Source organism: Aquila chrysaetos, chromosome 25, assembly GCF_900496995.4.
Source record: "Aquila chrysaetos chrysaetos chromosome 25, bAquChr1.4, whole genome shotgun sequence".
Taxonomy (NCBI): Eukaryota; Metazoa; Chordata; class Aves; order Accipitriformes; family Accipitridae; genus Aquila; species Aquila chrysaetos.
In genome coordinates, this window is record NC_044028.1 from 4,255,648 (window position 1) to 4,269,238 (window position 13,591).

Genomic DNA, 13,591 nt, shown 5'->3' on the forward strand with positions numbered 1-13,591 from the left:
ATGTTTTTTCCCTGTACAATAACCTTTATTAAGACTATGAATGAAGGCTATTGATGAGGGGGATTATTTGCAAGAGGTGGCCCAGATTGCACCTTCTATCCTTGACTTGAAAAATCCCAAATCTGTGTTTGCAGATGCTTTTCAAGTAGTGTTGGATATCTTCTATCATTCCAGGTATACTTGAGAAGTATATTTGCAAGTTTCTAGGTCTGACACACAGATAATTCTTCTATCTGCAGATCATTGTACACTTTTTCTGTCTTCCAGTCTTTTTCCCAGGTAGGCCACTTCTTGATGTCTGAGACCTGTTGTTTTAATCAGTACTACAGCAATCTTTCAATGGGCAGCTTTTGGCAAGATACACAGTACTCTGGAAGAAAAGAGGAGACTGAAGTTGTGTTGCAGTAGCATCTTATTTACCTTTCAAAACCTTGCTAAGAAAGAAGGTAGAAATGCTGTAATATCTAGGCACATTTGATAAGCAATGATGTGCAACCCCTTGTTTTTACCCCAGGGAAAGGAGGAGAGGGAGTAGGAATTGCATGGTACTTGCTTTGTATGGTTTTGGTCCCTGTCTTCCCTGCTAGACTGCTGGAGTGTACAGAAGAGTCCTGGAGTACCATGCCAGGATGAGGTGGGCTTTTTCCTAAGAGAAGTCCTTGCTGTGCAGTTTTGGTGCCCTTGAGAAAAGATTTAGCCCTTAATGTGCATCCCTTTTGGAAGTAGAGGGATGCTACTCTTTTCCCCTGTCTGTTTTACCATTAGTGAAAACACATCTGTACTAACCATTAGCCATTTCAGAACTTATCTCTGTGTGTAGAGAGACTTGTGGAATATCCCTGTTCCCTTTTGTAGGGAATTGCATGAGTCAGCTGGTGTTGAGAACATATCTATGTTTTCCTTGTTGCCATCCCACACCCTCTTCTGCTCTAATAAATTCATGGCAGGTGGGTTCAGACATGTGAGCTCCAGCTTCAGTGGCTATTCCTGAGCCACTGACACAGAGGAAGAGGATTGAGGCACTTGGATAACCTCCCCAGAAAGCAAGCCCTTTGCTTGCTGAGACACCATGCCTGGTATGCAGTTTGTTTAGAGCTGATTCAACCATCCCATCTCCCTCTCCTCTGCATCATCCAGTTCATGTATGGTCTTCCTTTACTTGGCCAGGCTCTGCCTAGCCTCCTGTTCCTGTACCAGAAATGGTTTGATTTAACAAGAGAAGTCTTTGCACTGGAAAAAACCAACCTGGAACATGTCTGATATCTGTGCATAATGATATCAAGGTGAAGAGTACAGTCATGACTCTAAAGAATGGTAGTTAATAGGTGGTTTTTAAATTGCATGTTCATGTCTGTGCACATATTAGAGACTGTATTTGAGGGCAGGAAGTGGCTGTAAAGAAGGGAGAGAAGAATCCTTTGTAGAGAATGATGCACACTTTTGGGTGACTGTCTCAAAAGGTGCATGCAAGTCTACAATGGGCTGTGTGTCTACGGATGCTGTCAGTATAAATTGAACGTGTGCTACCTGCAGTATGTGTTTTGGAGAGGCAAAGTGCCCCTGGTGTGCACAAGGTGCGATTGTGTGATCATAAACTATCTCAAGTTGGAAGGGACCCATAAGGATCATCGAGTCCAACTCCCAAGTGACAAAACAGTGAGCTGGAGCAGGGAATATATACAGCCTCCTCAGGTTGCCTCTTCTAAGTTTACAGTTTGTTCGGCATCTTTTCCAGTTGCTCCTGCATGGTGCTAGTTGGTTTTGTAGCCATCTTTTGCAGAAGGCTGGTTCCTTGAGAGGCCTCTTGTTCTTGTGCAGAACTTTCGGTCTCCACATGGTGTTTCTGTTTGGAGTCTAGCTCCATTTCCAGTTCCTTAATTTGAAAAGGAGCAGAAGGATAACTTATGTGCAATTATGAGGTTCAGAAAAAGAAATAGGAAGATAGTATCTACCCCAGGAATTTGAAGCTACTCATGCTCTAGAGTTTTGTTGCAGTTGATAAATAAATGGCAACTCATGCTGCTGATGACAGTACACCTTGCGGATTCTCCCTCGTGGGTGTAGATCAGCTGCTCATACCAGTGGCTTGTTACTGCTATATTCAAGCACCATAGAGATTCTGATCGATGAGTTCTGCACAGAGTGCAAAGTGCTGAAGTTCTCTTGCGCTCCAGTGACTTGAGAGTGTCCTACATGCATCTTTTCTGCCTAGTCTGGGTTTCCTTAAATTAGAGCATTCCCTTTGGGACATGTTGGTTGTTAAATGAAAATGTTCCTTTTCAGGTATTTGTGCTGAATGTGGAAACTCAGGTGCAAGAAAGAGTTTCACAGCTGCTCTGCTGGAATGATCTTTCTAATATATTTGTTCATGTTCTTACCCTGGAGTTTCATGATGATGCTTTTTTTCTCCTTTCAGGGCTAACTGCTCAGCCAATTCCATCTTGACTTACAGGTCTTTTATTGCAGTTTAATAGTTCTTCTTAATCTTTTCCAGGTGCATGTAATGATCCTGCTCCTGACACAGATCTTTTGCCACACAGGAATCCTGTGAGGAAGGTATGAAACAGATTGACAGCTATTCATACAGATCATTGAAAGCTAGGATATGTAGACCTGATATCTGTATGTTACCTTCTGAGAAATTTTGCCATATCTTTAATTTTTCTGTGTATCATAGGTTGCCTTTCTAAAGACCAGATCCACAGTTCACTGAAATCAATGGAAGTAATCCCAGCTGACTTGGACAACTCTAGATCGGATCATAAACCAGGTGGTGGTATGCTTACTTAGTACCACTGGACTAATCAAAGGTATTATCCCCACCTATTATTAAGTCAATAGCTTTAGTTCTAATGACGCTTCAGGCTTTTATTTCTACCCTTCAGTGGAAAGAGGGTGGCTGAGAGCGTGCTGTAGATGGAAGGTGAAGATACTGTCTGAACATGCAGTAGCTGAAAGCACAAAGGTGGCAGAAGGCTCAGCCTCACTCTGGGAGGAAATGCTGTGCATTAAATCCACAGCTAGCTATGATATTTCTGAAGTGCCAGTTGTCAGCACAGTGCCAAAGGAGCAATCTGCTCGGTGCTGGCAACTTTTCTCCCCTCTGTGCCAATTACGAATGCCATTGACTAGCTAGAGAGGGAAGCCGGCCTACTCTTTGTTGGAGGCCTGATAGGTGTGATGAGTGGAGTTGTGTAATAAGTGAAAGAAAGGACAAATTGAGAGGAAATGGAGGAATTCCTCAGGGTGCCATCTGTGATGTAGATTACCAGGGAGGCAGAGAGGAAGTGGATTTCTTCTTTTGTGGATTAATTTTGCCAGGCTGCAATCAGTGAGCTAACATGCATTCTGCTTTTCAGGATCATAAAAAGCAATGCAAGTGCTAACATGTATTATTATCACTGTGCTTTAAAATCAGCACTGGAGAGAAATAATGGAATATACACCTTAAGGTTTCCAGCTACCAATGTAAAGGGCAGAAAGGTGGAGAGGTGACTTAGATCAGCCACAGCTTTCTTTGCTCTCTCATCAGCTGCTCAGTACTCACTGATGATTTCCTCATGCTTATTAGTAGTGTGTTGAAGGTCAGACTCCAGCTTTCATTTAATAGTAAGCAGACTGATTCTAGAGGGCAGAAAGAAGTCTTAGAGACCCAAAATGTCTTACCTGCTCAGCTTTTCCATTTGGCTCTCAAAGAGATGATTTGTGCATCACAGTTTTCTGTAGTTTGTTTTTTCTCTATAAAATTGTGCACTGTTAAGCCAAGTGGGATTCATCCCCACTGGATCTGCATTATGGAACATTAGGACCTGTGTTATTTACTTGCATGCGTAAATGAGAGCTAAAGTGATGAAACACCTCTGAGGCAGAAAGAGATCCTGTTGTTCATGAAGGCCTTGAGTCTGAGTTTGTTTTCCTGAATTTCTCTGTGTATGGATTTGAGTTTATATACCAATATTATTTATTTCAAAGTTATGCTGCAGTAGCAGCAGCTGGCTTTAGACTCAACTGAATCTGTATTTGATTGCATTCTCAACAAACATAGTCTCTGCTCCACAGTTTACAATATGTATGTGTCTCTCTATCTCATGGAAAATATGAGCCCCACAGCTCATTTAGTGCTTACTGTTTACTGATATGAATCATTGGAGGACTGCTGTTGCTGCTGTAAAAATAATAAACAAACAAAAAAACCATTCTAAGGAAGGAGAACTACAAAGGCTTTAATAGAAAAACTGCATTCTAGCAACACAAGCTGCTCTTCGGCAAAACAACATCATGTTAATGTGCCATTGTGCTCCAGAATGCTGCACAAGTTGTGTGCTCTGTAGGTTTTGTATAACAAATAAGTTTAAAACCCCAAATTTGGTATGGAGGTAGCAGTTCACCTGCTAAAAATTTATCCTTTTATTATCAGTCAATTGGAAGTGAATGTATTGGTTGCATTTTTTAACCTATTTGAATAAAAGCCACATTTATGACTCAGTTTTTATAACTGATGTCCCATAATTGCAACCGAGAAATGCTTCTTTTATTATCAGTCCTTTCCGGAAGTTATACTTTTCTCCTTGGAAATGTTAGCATGTGTGGTCTTTATGGAAAAGAACTGCAGACTGTAATGGTGAATGTTAAAGTATCTTCTTAAATCTATGCACAGAATGAAATGGTAGGTATGTTATTTCATACTGCAATCTGTAACACAAGGATGCTTAAAATTTCACTAAAATGGATCTCACTGTGGGCTACAGTCTATGGAAGAAATCCGAGCACCATGGAAACAACTAGTAAAACTATAGTTTCAATGGAGGCAGAATTTTACACTGTCCCTTTTAAGGTGGGTTTTTCAAAAGTGCTCAGCACTGTCTTAACTCTTCCACCAAATTTGCTAGAAGTCTTCATAGGCCTTGCGAGGAGCAAAGCTGGGCCAAGATTGTGCTTTTTAAAAAATCCTGCTATCAGTGTAATATCTCTAAAGGCTGAGCTCTTCATGTTCCGTAGAGTTATCAGACCTATCTTACAGACCACTGTTATTTATCCATTATTGGCCTAATCCTGCACTTCTTACCCAGAGTTAAGATTTAATGTTAAACCACTTGCATGTAAACTCTCCGACAAGATAGCTGTTGCATAAATAGTTCTACTTTCTCTGTACATGGACATTGAGTTCATTGTGCCTTCTCCATCACCTCTACCTGCTCCTAGAGTTTGTGGGAGTGCTCACTGCCCTCCAGGCCTGTCTGCACTTCTTCCAGCTCTCTCTGTAGTGGGCTGAGGCAGCATGTACCACTCCTGCAGCTCCTCCTCATGCTGGCAAGCATCCTCATCTATTTAGATCTGAAGTTGAAAGATTAAAGTAAATAACAAAGGGAGAGGAAGCTGAAAGATGTAGGAGGTCTCTCTGCAAAGCTGTTCTTTAAGGTGATGCCAAATTTTAAAATAATTTAAAAAACCAATGGCCCCCCCCCCCCCCCAAACTCCATCGCTGGATCCCAGTATCATGTGTGTCTGTCTTGTGTCATTGTAGCCACACCGACTTTAAGAGAATTACTTCTGACTGAGACTGATGTGACGGAGGACAAGTTAGGTTTGAGTGTGTATATTTATATATACATGTGTATGGAGGGAAAAAATCTTTGTTGTTACTCTTTAAGTTACTAAAATTGAATTTTTGGCAGCAGTTGTATCACTTTATTCCAACAAAGAGACTAGCCTTTTACTAATTTACTTAGTTTTATTTTAGAAATGAAAAGCCAGAGGAAGCTCCTTAGTTTTAAGTCTCTGTTAGTTTCTTGTCCATTTCTGTTCAAAAAGCAATTACAACTTCTCTTAAAAGCAGAACTTTTTTGTTTTAATTACATATGAATAGTTCTTTGGGTTTCTAGTTGGACAAAAGCTGATAGTAATGCTTGTCTTGTATAAGGTTTGTTGGAACTACTGCAGATTGAAATTGGTATGAGTGGGAGAACCAGGGCTTTTGAATATAAATTCACATTTTGTTCAAGATGTCTGCCCAAACAAGAGTACATAATCTACTACTTTGTTGCTTAAGCTATAAAATAGAACTGGTATGCTTTCCCATCCAGGGACCTGCTTCCACCCTCTCCAGTTTACCTTGACATGCTGTTGCAGTTTATCCAGGGTCCTGACAAGCTCACTGTTGTTCCTGTTGGCAGGATCCAGTTGCATTTCCATGCTGGTTAGGTCAGTGTCCGTCTTCTTAAGCCTGAGAGCTTCAGCACTCCCCTTTGCTTTAGTCTCCAGACTTGCCTGCAGAGACTCAATTGCATGCTGGTGATTATTTCTGCAGAGTCCAGTGAAGCATATGGTACAGCATTCTGTTGTGTTGAGTCTGATCCAGCCTTTGTATGAAATTATTGCCCACCAAGTAATAAAAATACCGTAACTTTTCAAACCTGTTTAAAACTGAGATACCAGGATTTTGCACCAAGCCATTCATGAATACATTCTTTTAAAACATAGGGCTAGGAGAGCTTTCAAAAGGTCATCTTAAAAATCTACTGCCTGAAATCTGGATCACTTCCTGCCAAACCAGTCCCACTAGACAACGTGTGACCAGACTGCACTTAACTTCCAATGATGGAGACTCTACAACCTCCAGACAATCTGGTCCAAGCAGTAATTCCCCTTAATGATTATAAAACTTTCCTAGTGTCTACAGCCTTTGCCTGTGGCTTAATGTTATATCATCACTATACCTGGTTGGTTCAAGTTCTTCCTTCTCATGTTTTCCTGTCAATGTCAGCTTTAACCTGAGCCACTTTGAGCTGCATGCAAATCAGTTTACTTTCTTCAGCCTGCAAAGAAGAGGGCAACAGATGGATGAATAAATGCCCTTTGTGGGGTTATACATACAAAATCCATCTGATGGAATGCGGGCAGCAGACACCAGGCTGGCATGCAACTCACACATCTGTAGCATTTTTAACCTCCAGGGAAGACTCTGCTTCCTCCAGTGCCACCTGCAGTTCGTCTTTCTCAATTTCCAGTCTACCTTTTGCAGCTCATGAATGTTCTCACCTCCCTCCCCCAGCTGATTGATTAGATCCTTAATTTCCTCTAGGGAAGAAAACTGATATTTCATATGATAGGTTTATTTCAGGACTGTGAACTTTACCAAGCGCACCAGACAGATTCTTTGAATGGAAATGGCACGAAATGGTTCCAGTCACTTTATATCAGCTGCCCTTTTCTTTTGTTGCTAAATATTATCCTGGATTTCTGAATGAACCCTGCTAGTTGCATGTGTTCATGGAGGTGGAAGAATGAAGCCCATTAAATCAAGAGAAATTTTTTCCCAGTTTTTATCCAGCCTTCCCCTCTCCCACTTTTAGATGGCTGCTCTTACAAAATGAAAACAGGACACCACATCATCTCTCTACAGCAGAATGGGGCTCTCTGCCAGCTGATGTAGGCCAGCACAAAGGGTTGGGGGAGATAGCCTAGAAAATACTGGGTCTGTGCCAGGGAGGCCATCACTGTTTTCTGTTGGCCACAAGGGCAGCAGATTGTAGCATCTTCTAAATATTTGCAGTGTCATCTTCCAGCCTCCTGTAAGAGATCAATTTTTGCAATTTACAGAAGTGTTTTTAAAAAAAAAAAAAAAATGGAGCCAAGGCAGCTGGTCTCCCTGTAGAGCTAGTGGGGGAGAAGTGATGCCAAGAGAGAGACTCTGAGCAGGAGTTTAACTGACTTGCTCTGAACTGATTCCTGGAGATGCCTAATCCTCCCCACTGAGGTTAAAGGGAACGTCATCCTCCCAGGGTAAAGCTGGCCATTGTTAATAGTCCCCTAAGTGAAGTGCTCAGAATTAGAAAAAATGGTGGTAGCCAGAACTGGGACTGCAGCCTGTGTCTTATCTAAGCCTAATGCCATAACCAGTCCATTATTCCCTTATGTGGAGCTCTGTTGATGATACCTGGCCCAGCCTGGAGTGATGACCTCCTAGTATAACAGTGAGTACAACCAAGCTGCTATTGTGATCACACCTTGAGGGTTTAGAAAGGACCTCGATTCTGAATGTTGTCCCCAGAGTCGGTTCCCTGGAAGCAGTACACTGATGCTAGTTACAATCTTGGGTGATCCAACAGGGGTGGTGTGTGTGTGAGTGCAGACTCTGTCCCAAGAGCAGAATCTAACCTGCGACTTCAAGTGCATCAAAGAGTGAAAGCACTGCTAGAAATAAGAAAAGTGGAACTGGTGCTGGAAGACACTACAAGAGATCATTCACTAGGAATCAAGGGGCTTATGATTTGCAGAGTTTTTTAACATCAAACCAGTACTTACCCTGAAGGGCCTTGTTCTCCTTCTTCATAGATTCCAGGTGCTCGAAGGATTCTTCATAGGCACTTTTAAGCTCAAAATTTTCAGTTGTGTACATTCCTTCTGGGAACTATCCACTTCCACCTGCAGTAATTTGCATTTTTTGTTGCCATTCTGCTAGCATCTTATCAAAGGCTCTCTGCTTCTTGTCCAGGGCAGCACAAGCAGCACTGGCCTAGAAAGATAAAGCCAAGCATTCACCGGACACAAGTTTTCTTTACACTTCGCTTCTCTGCATGTCCTGCCAGCTAGTCACAGTTAAATTGGCAGCCACTCTAATGACTGGCAGAGTTTCTCTTGGTCACTGTGAATGGATGATTAAAATGTTTACGATGCTTTCTTTCCTCACCATTAGGAATTTAACAAGATCACCCAGTTCCCATCAGTGTGATAGTCTTCCTTGCTCCTGCGGTTATAATGATGCTGCTGTGAGGCAAATGTTTTCCACTTCAGATATTCCTTGTGCAGATGTGCTGTTAGTAATTGCCTGGGTTGATGAGTGTGACTCTTTCTATTTCAAAGATGATTCGGTTACAAACAAGATGTTATTCAAGACTATTTTAGACTGTGTTTAACTGCTTGTCATGAAGGGAAAGAATAAAGGTAAATTTTTCTTTCCTAGGAGCTTTTAATCACAAATATTCTACATATCCTTATGATCCACACATGTGTTCAGATACCATGGTGACAAGCACACCACAGGAACCATAGAATAAAGAACTGCTTCATTAAAGAAAGTGATGGTGAAACAGATTTTTTCAGCCCAGTAACGTAATGCTGTATGTGGAATTTTCAGCTCTTGAGACCTGTTCTAAAGCTGACTGCAGTCACTGGCAGATACCCAAGGACTTCAGTGGATTTGGAGCAGCCTTTGTGCCTATTTTAAGTAACATTTTTATTCAAATGTCCCACAGTTGCACTACTATTCATGCTCTTACACTAACACTAGCAAGAGTAGAAATACTAATTTAATGAAGGAACATTCGTTGCTAGTGTTTAAACTACATGTTGTTTAGATCTGCTTTGAGTATGGTAGTTAATAACCAGTGGTCAACCCACTGGTACTGCAGCACTGAAAAGTTCAAAGCAGTATATCATTATCCTTAAAAAGAAGATGAATACCTTGCCTTGCAGTAAAGGGCTTTCGCTTTAGCTGTACTCTTGTTTCTGGAAGTCAGCTAATGAGCTTATGAGAAGCATGCTGTGTGCTCCTAGGAATTAGCTGCGGCTCTCATCTGGGTTTTCTCTTGATGTGATAAATCTTAGCCTTGCTTCTCATGGCCATACAGATTACTTGACATTTAATAGAGAGATCTTAAAATCTTAAGAAATAAGGGACTAGTCCAAAGCCAACCTGAGTTAACAGAATGACTTGAGGGCTTCTGGTACCAGGTCTTAATCTTGCTGGTCAGGCTTGTGCTGGATGCACTCTTGAATGGCTGGATTTCTTGCCTTCTCAAGGTCAACAGTGAGGTCTTTGTTCTGAAGCCTCTGCTTAGTTTTCTCTGCATTGGCAACCCAGGCTTGGACTGATTCAGCTGTTACCTCTGCTTCTTGGAGCTTCACAGCCAACTTTGTCCTGAGGGAAGGAGGGCAGAAATATCCTGGTTCATGGAATGAGGAACGGTAGGAGTCAGCAGCACTCTTCTCCTAGAGTACCATCACTGTTTTCACCAGTGAAAAGGTGAAATCCTGGCAGCAGTCTCAGAAAAGGGACTGTAAAACCATTAGTAGGATGTGGCTGGTTCTTCCCCTCCACTGGTAGATACGGCATATTGGGCTGCAGCTCAGGTCTTTATTGCTGGATTCTTACCTGGTGACAGACACTTCAACCTTCCATTCAGGTAGGATATTGTCTAAGAGCAAAGTAGCCTTGCTCCCTTGTGAATATGTCTGGGTCTCAGTACAAAGTCATGCACAGATGTAGTAGCTTATTCCATTTGTCTCAACTTGTTCAGGTGCAGAATGAAACCCTCCGGATGCCTTAACTTTTGTTGCTATTATGTGAAAGCACCTTTATGTTAGCTCTGTTAGAGAGACTTTTGCAAAGATTGGCTCAACTTCTAGCCTGTAATACCAGATTCTAAGGGGTTTAATCTGGTTTGGTGCTTGCTTTATTCTTAGGAAATGCTAGTGGCTTTTGTAGGGCTGCTGGAAGAGTAAAGTCCTTGTTGGAATAAACAAAGGCTATCCAAATTCAAGCTTTTATCAGAAAGGATCAGTGTTGTTTTTCTGTTGTCCCTGTACAAGTGGTGGTTCTCAATAGTCTCTGTTTATTATTGCAAGTATTATTTTCTTTCTCTTGGCTGGAGCCCTTTGCTTTCTCTCTGTCTTACCAAATTGAGTCCTAGTAGATCACATCTATGAGCTGTGACTCAGCAGCCAAACTAAATAATGAGACTGCCATAAGTCCCATCCCAGACTCCCTGAAAGCTGAGTGCTCACTTGGTGTCTTCAAGCTCTTTCAGTGGCATCAGTCCTGCATTTAGTCCTCCAGATTGTGACTTCCATATTGAGTCTAGAGACCAGGCACTGCAGTTCAGCTTTGCTTTCCTCCTCTTCCTCCAACTAGTCTTTCATCCGGTCCATATCATGCTTGGTGTTGGCCAGGCTCACTACAGCAGCAGTGCAAGAGATAGCACAGCCATTACTATGCATTTGTCGTGTTGGAAGTATGAATACACTGATCTCACTCCCCAGAGCTGGAGTGCTCCACTTGAACAACTCAGTTCTGGACCAGCTAGAAACATCTCAGGCTTCAAAATATCTTCCTGGTCAGGAGCCAAGTTTCTGTTCTCTGTACCTGTTCTTTGCTGTACTGCAGTGAATTGAATTGAGCTCATACAACTGAAAACAGACTTGGCTTGTTGTCATCGCTGTTTTCTCTCAGTGTTTCAAAAGAATTATGACAGCAAACCCATTTGGTGATTATTCTGGACACAGAGAGAATTCTTGCCAGACTTTTGATATACAGGTGCAGCACTAGAATTACTTTTTGGAGGTAAGCAGAAATTTCCAAGACAGAGGTGTCAGACAGAGAGCTGAAATACTGGTATATTTTGAGCCAAACTTGTGCGATCTAGGCAAATAAACTGATGTATGATCCATTGAATGGACAGTGGACTGAGAATCAAAGGTGTGTGTTCTGCTCTTTGCTGCTGACTCGTGGGAGATTCTGCATCTTATTTTCATATCCATACAAGGCTCGTGTCCCCCACACCGCCTCCAAGATCAGCTGGTAACAAGCCCAGAGATTAATCTGGATGAGAAAGTTTTCCTTTGTGAGAGCTAACACAAAAGATCTGTTACTCTGAAGTGGACAGCATGCAAAAGAGCAGGCACTGCATGTCCCATGACAGCAGCAACCTCTGTAGGCAGTTGGTGTTCCCCAGTACCTTTGACTCTTCATTCAGGTGCTTCTTGAAGTCATCTGCTTGCGAGGTGAGAGAAATCTTCATGTGGACAGTCTGGTTAAGCCTGCTCCGAGCTTCCTTGTGCTCCCGACTCAGCTGGCTGTTTTCGGCTGTGGGAAAACTGCATAAAGAAGTAGGAAAGGAACTAATTCAACCTGACTGGAGAGAGAGAGAAGTGAAGGCTAGAAGGATTGGGCAGATTTGCTAGAGGAGACAGGGCAGGGCTGCCAGAGCTGGATGAAATGTAGGGGAAGAGGAGGATCAGAGGGAGGTAACATTGCACAAAGCTGTCAAGGAATTTACCTTGGAGCCTGATGGCATTAATTTCAGCCTGGCTTTTCTCCACCTCAGCCAGCTGGGCATTGGCTTCGGACAGGTTATCTTCTAGCTTGTGAACATGAGCATCTGAGTTCAGCTGTGAGAGGGAGGTCAGTCATATGATGCTGAGTAAGGCTTGAAGGGCTAAAATAGCCTCCCTCTCTTGCAAATTCAGTTTATTCCCGTTGGTTGTAATTACAATGGGATGACTGTAATAGCCAGGGGGAGTGCAGAGTGTCCTGATCTTTAGCGAGGGGGATGCCCGCTCCATCAGCCAGGACGGGCAGTGTTCAGCACCATCTGCAAACAGCTGCTCTCTGGTATCAGTGAGCTCCCAGTGCAGAGGGCTGAATTCTGCCTTGTACTGCACTCTTGGCTGCATTGAGGGTTTGTTGAGGCCCTGGATTGAGCAGCTTGGATTTCTGCAGAGACTCCGTGCTTGCGCTGAGGTCATCCATCTCTGCTTTCGTGACCTGTTTGTCCATCTCCAGCTTCACTTTCATTCTGGGGCTTCTGCACGAGCTCTGCCATCTCAGCCACGGCAACTGTGTGCTTCCTGAGCAGGATAGAGCCCATGGCCTGGATCTGCAGGGGTGCCTCCTCTAGCTCAGGGAGCAGCTTCAGCAGCCCAGCTTCCTGGGAGAAGGGGCCAAGAAGATGTTGTCAGCTGGGATCTGGCAGCCCTGGAGTCTCAGTAAGGCCCTCGGGGATGCTTTATAAGAAAGGCTTCTGGAAGCCTTTTATTTAGCTTTAATAGTCTCTGTATTTGGGACAAATCCCATCTTTGGTATTAATCCATTAGAAGGTCGGTGGCTGGTATCTTCCAGAAAGATCAACCATCTCTAGGCCTCCTTGCTAAAGCTCAGAGTAATTCTCTGGACTGAAGGCCATGTATTTTCCTTGCAAAACAATAGGAAATACACATAACAGTTCTGCCTCCTCTTTTGACTGTGTGCTTCTGAATTAGCAACTTTCTAATGAATCTCTGATCACCTTCCACTCCCAACACAACAGGAAGAGCAAAGCTCACAGTGAACTTCATGGAACCTTGGTGCTTTACCGCTTCCAAGGTCTGCAGTGTGAGGGGAAGGTTGGGTAAGGTCTGCAGGATCTGGCCTGCTTACGAGCTCAGAGAAGCTGCTGAAGAAGCTACTCCTTTGGAAAGTCCAAGTGACGTTTCTCATTCTCTGAGGAAAGAGACAAGATGCTCAGATGCTGGGAAGGTGTCTGACCTGAGCTGTTGTTGCAACACCAGCTTCTTCCAGGCAATCTTTGTTGTTTCTCCACCTAGTGGGAAAGAGGGGAAGAAATTCTTATTTCATGCCAAAGAGCCTATGTATACTTAGAAGCATAACCATTTTGGAAACAATGGTAGCAAGCATGAGGCATACTCAGAGAGGGAATAGGAATTCCCAAATGCTACGCTCTGCTTTAACTGACATTGCTGCTTTTTCTGTCACTGGACAAGTTCCTTCGCCTGTGTTTTCCCACCTGTGCAAGGTGTCTAACAACACTGACCT

At 42.9% G+C, this 13,591-nt stretch overlaps 1 pseudogene; it reads right to left on the reverse strand.

Moving 5' to 3' along the window:
* Window positions 1-336: 336 nt before the first annotated feature.
* The window catches only part of LOC115335967, a 33,095-nt pseudogene continuing 19,840 nt past the window's right edge, over window positions 337-13,591 (reverse strand).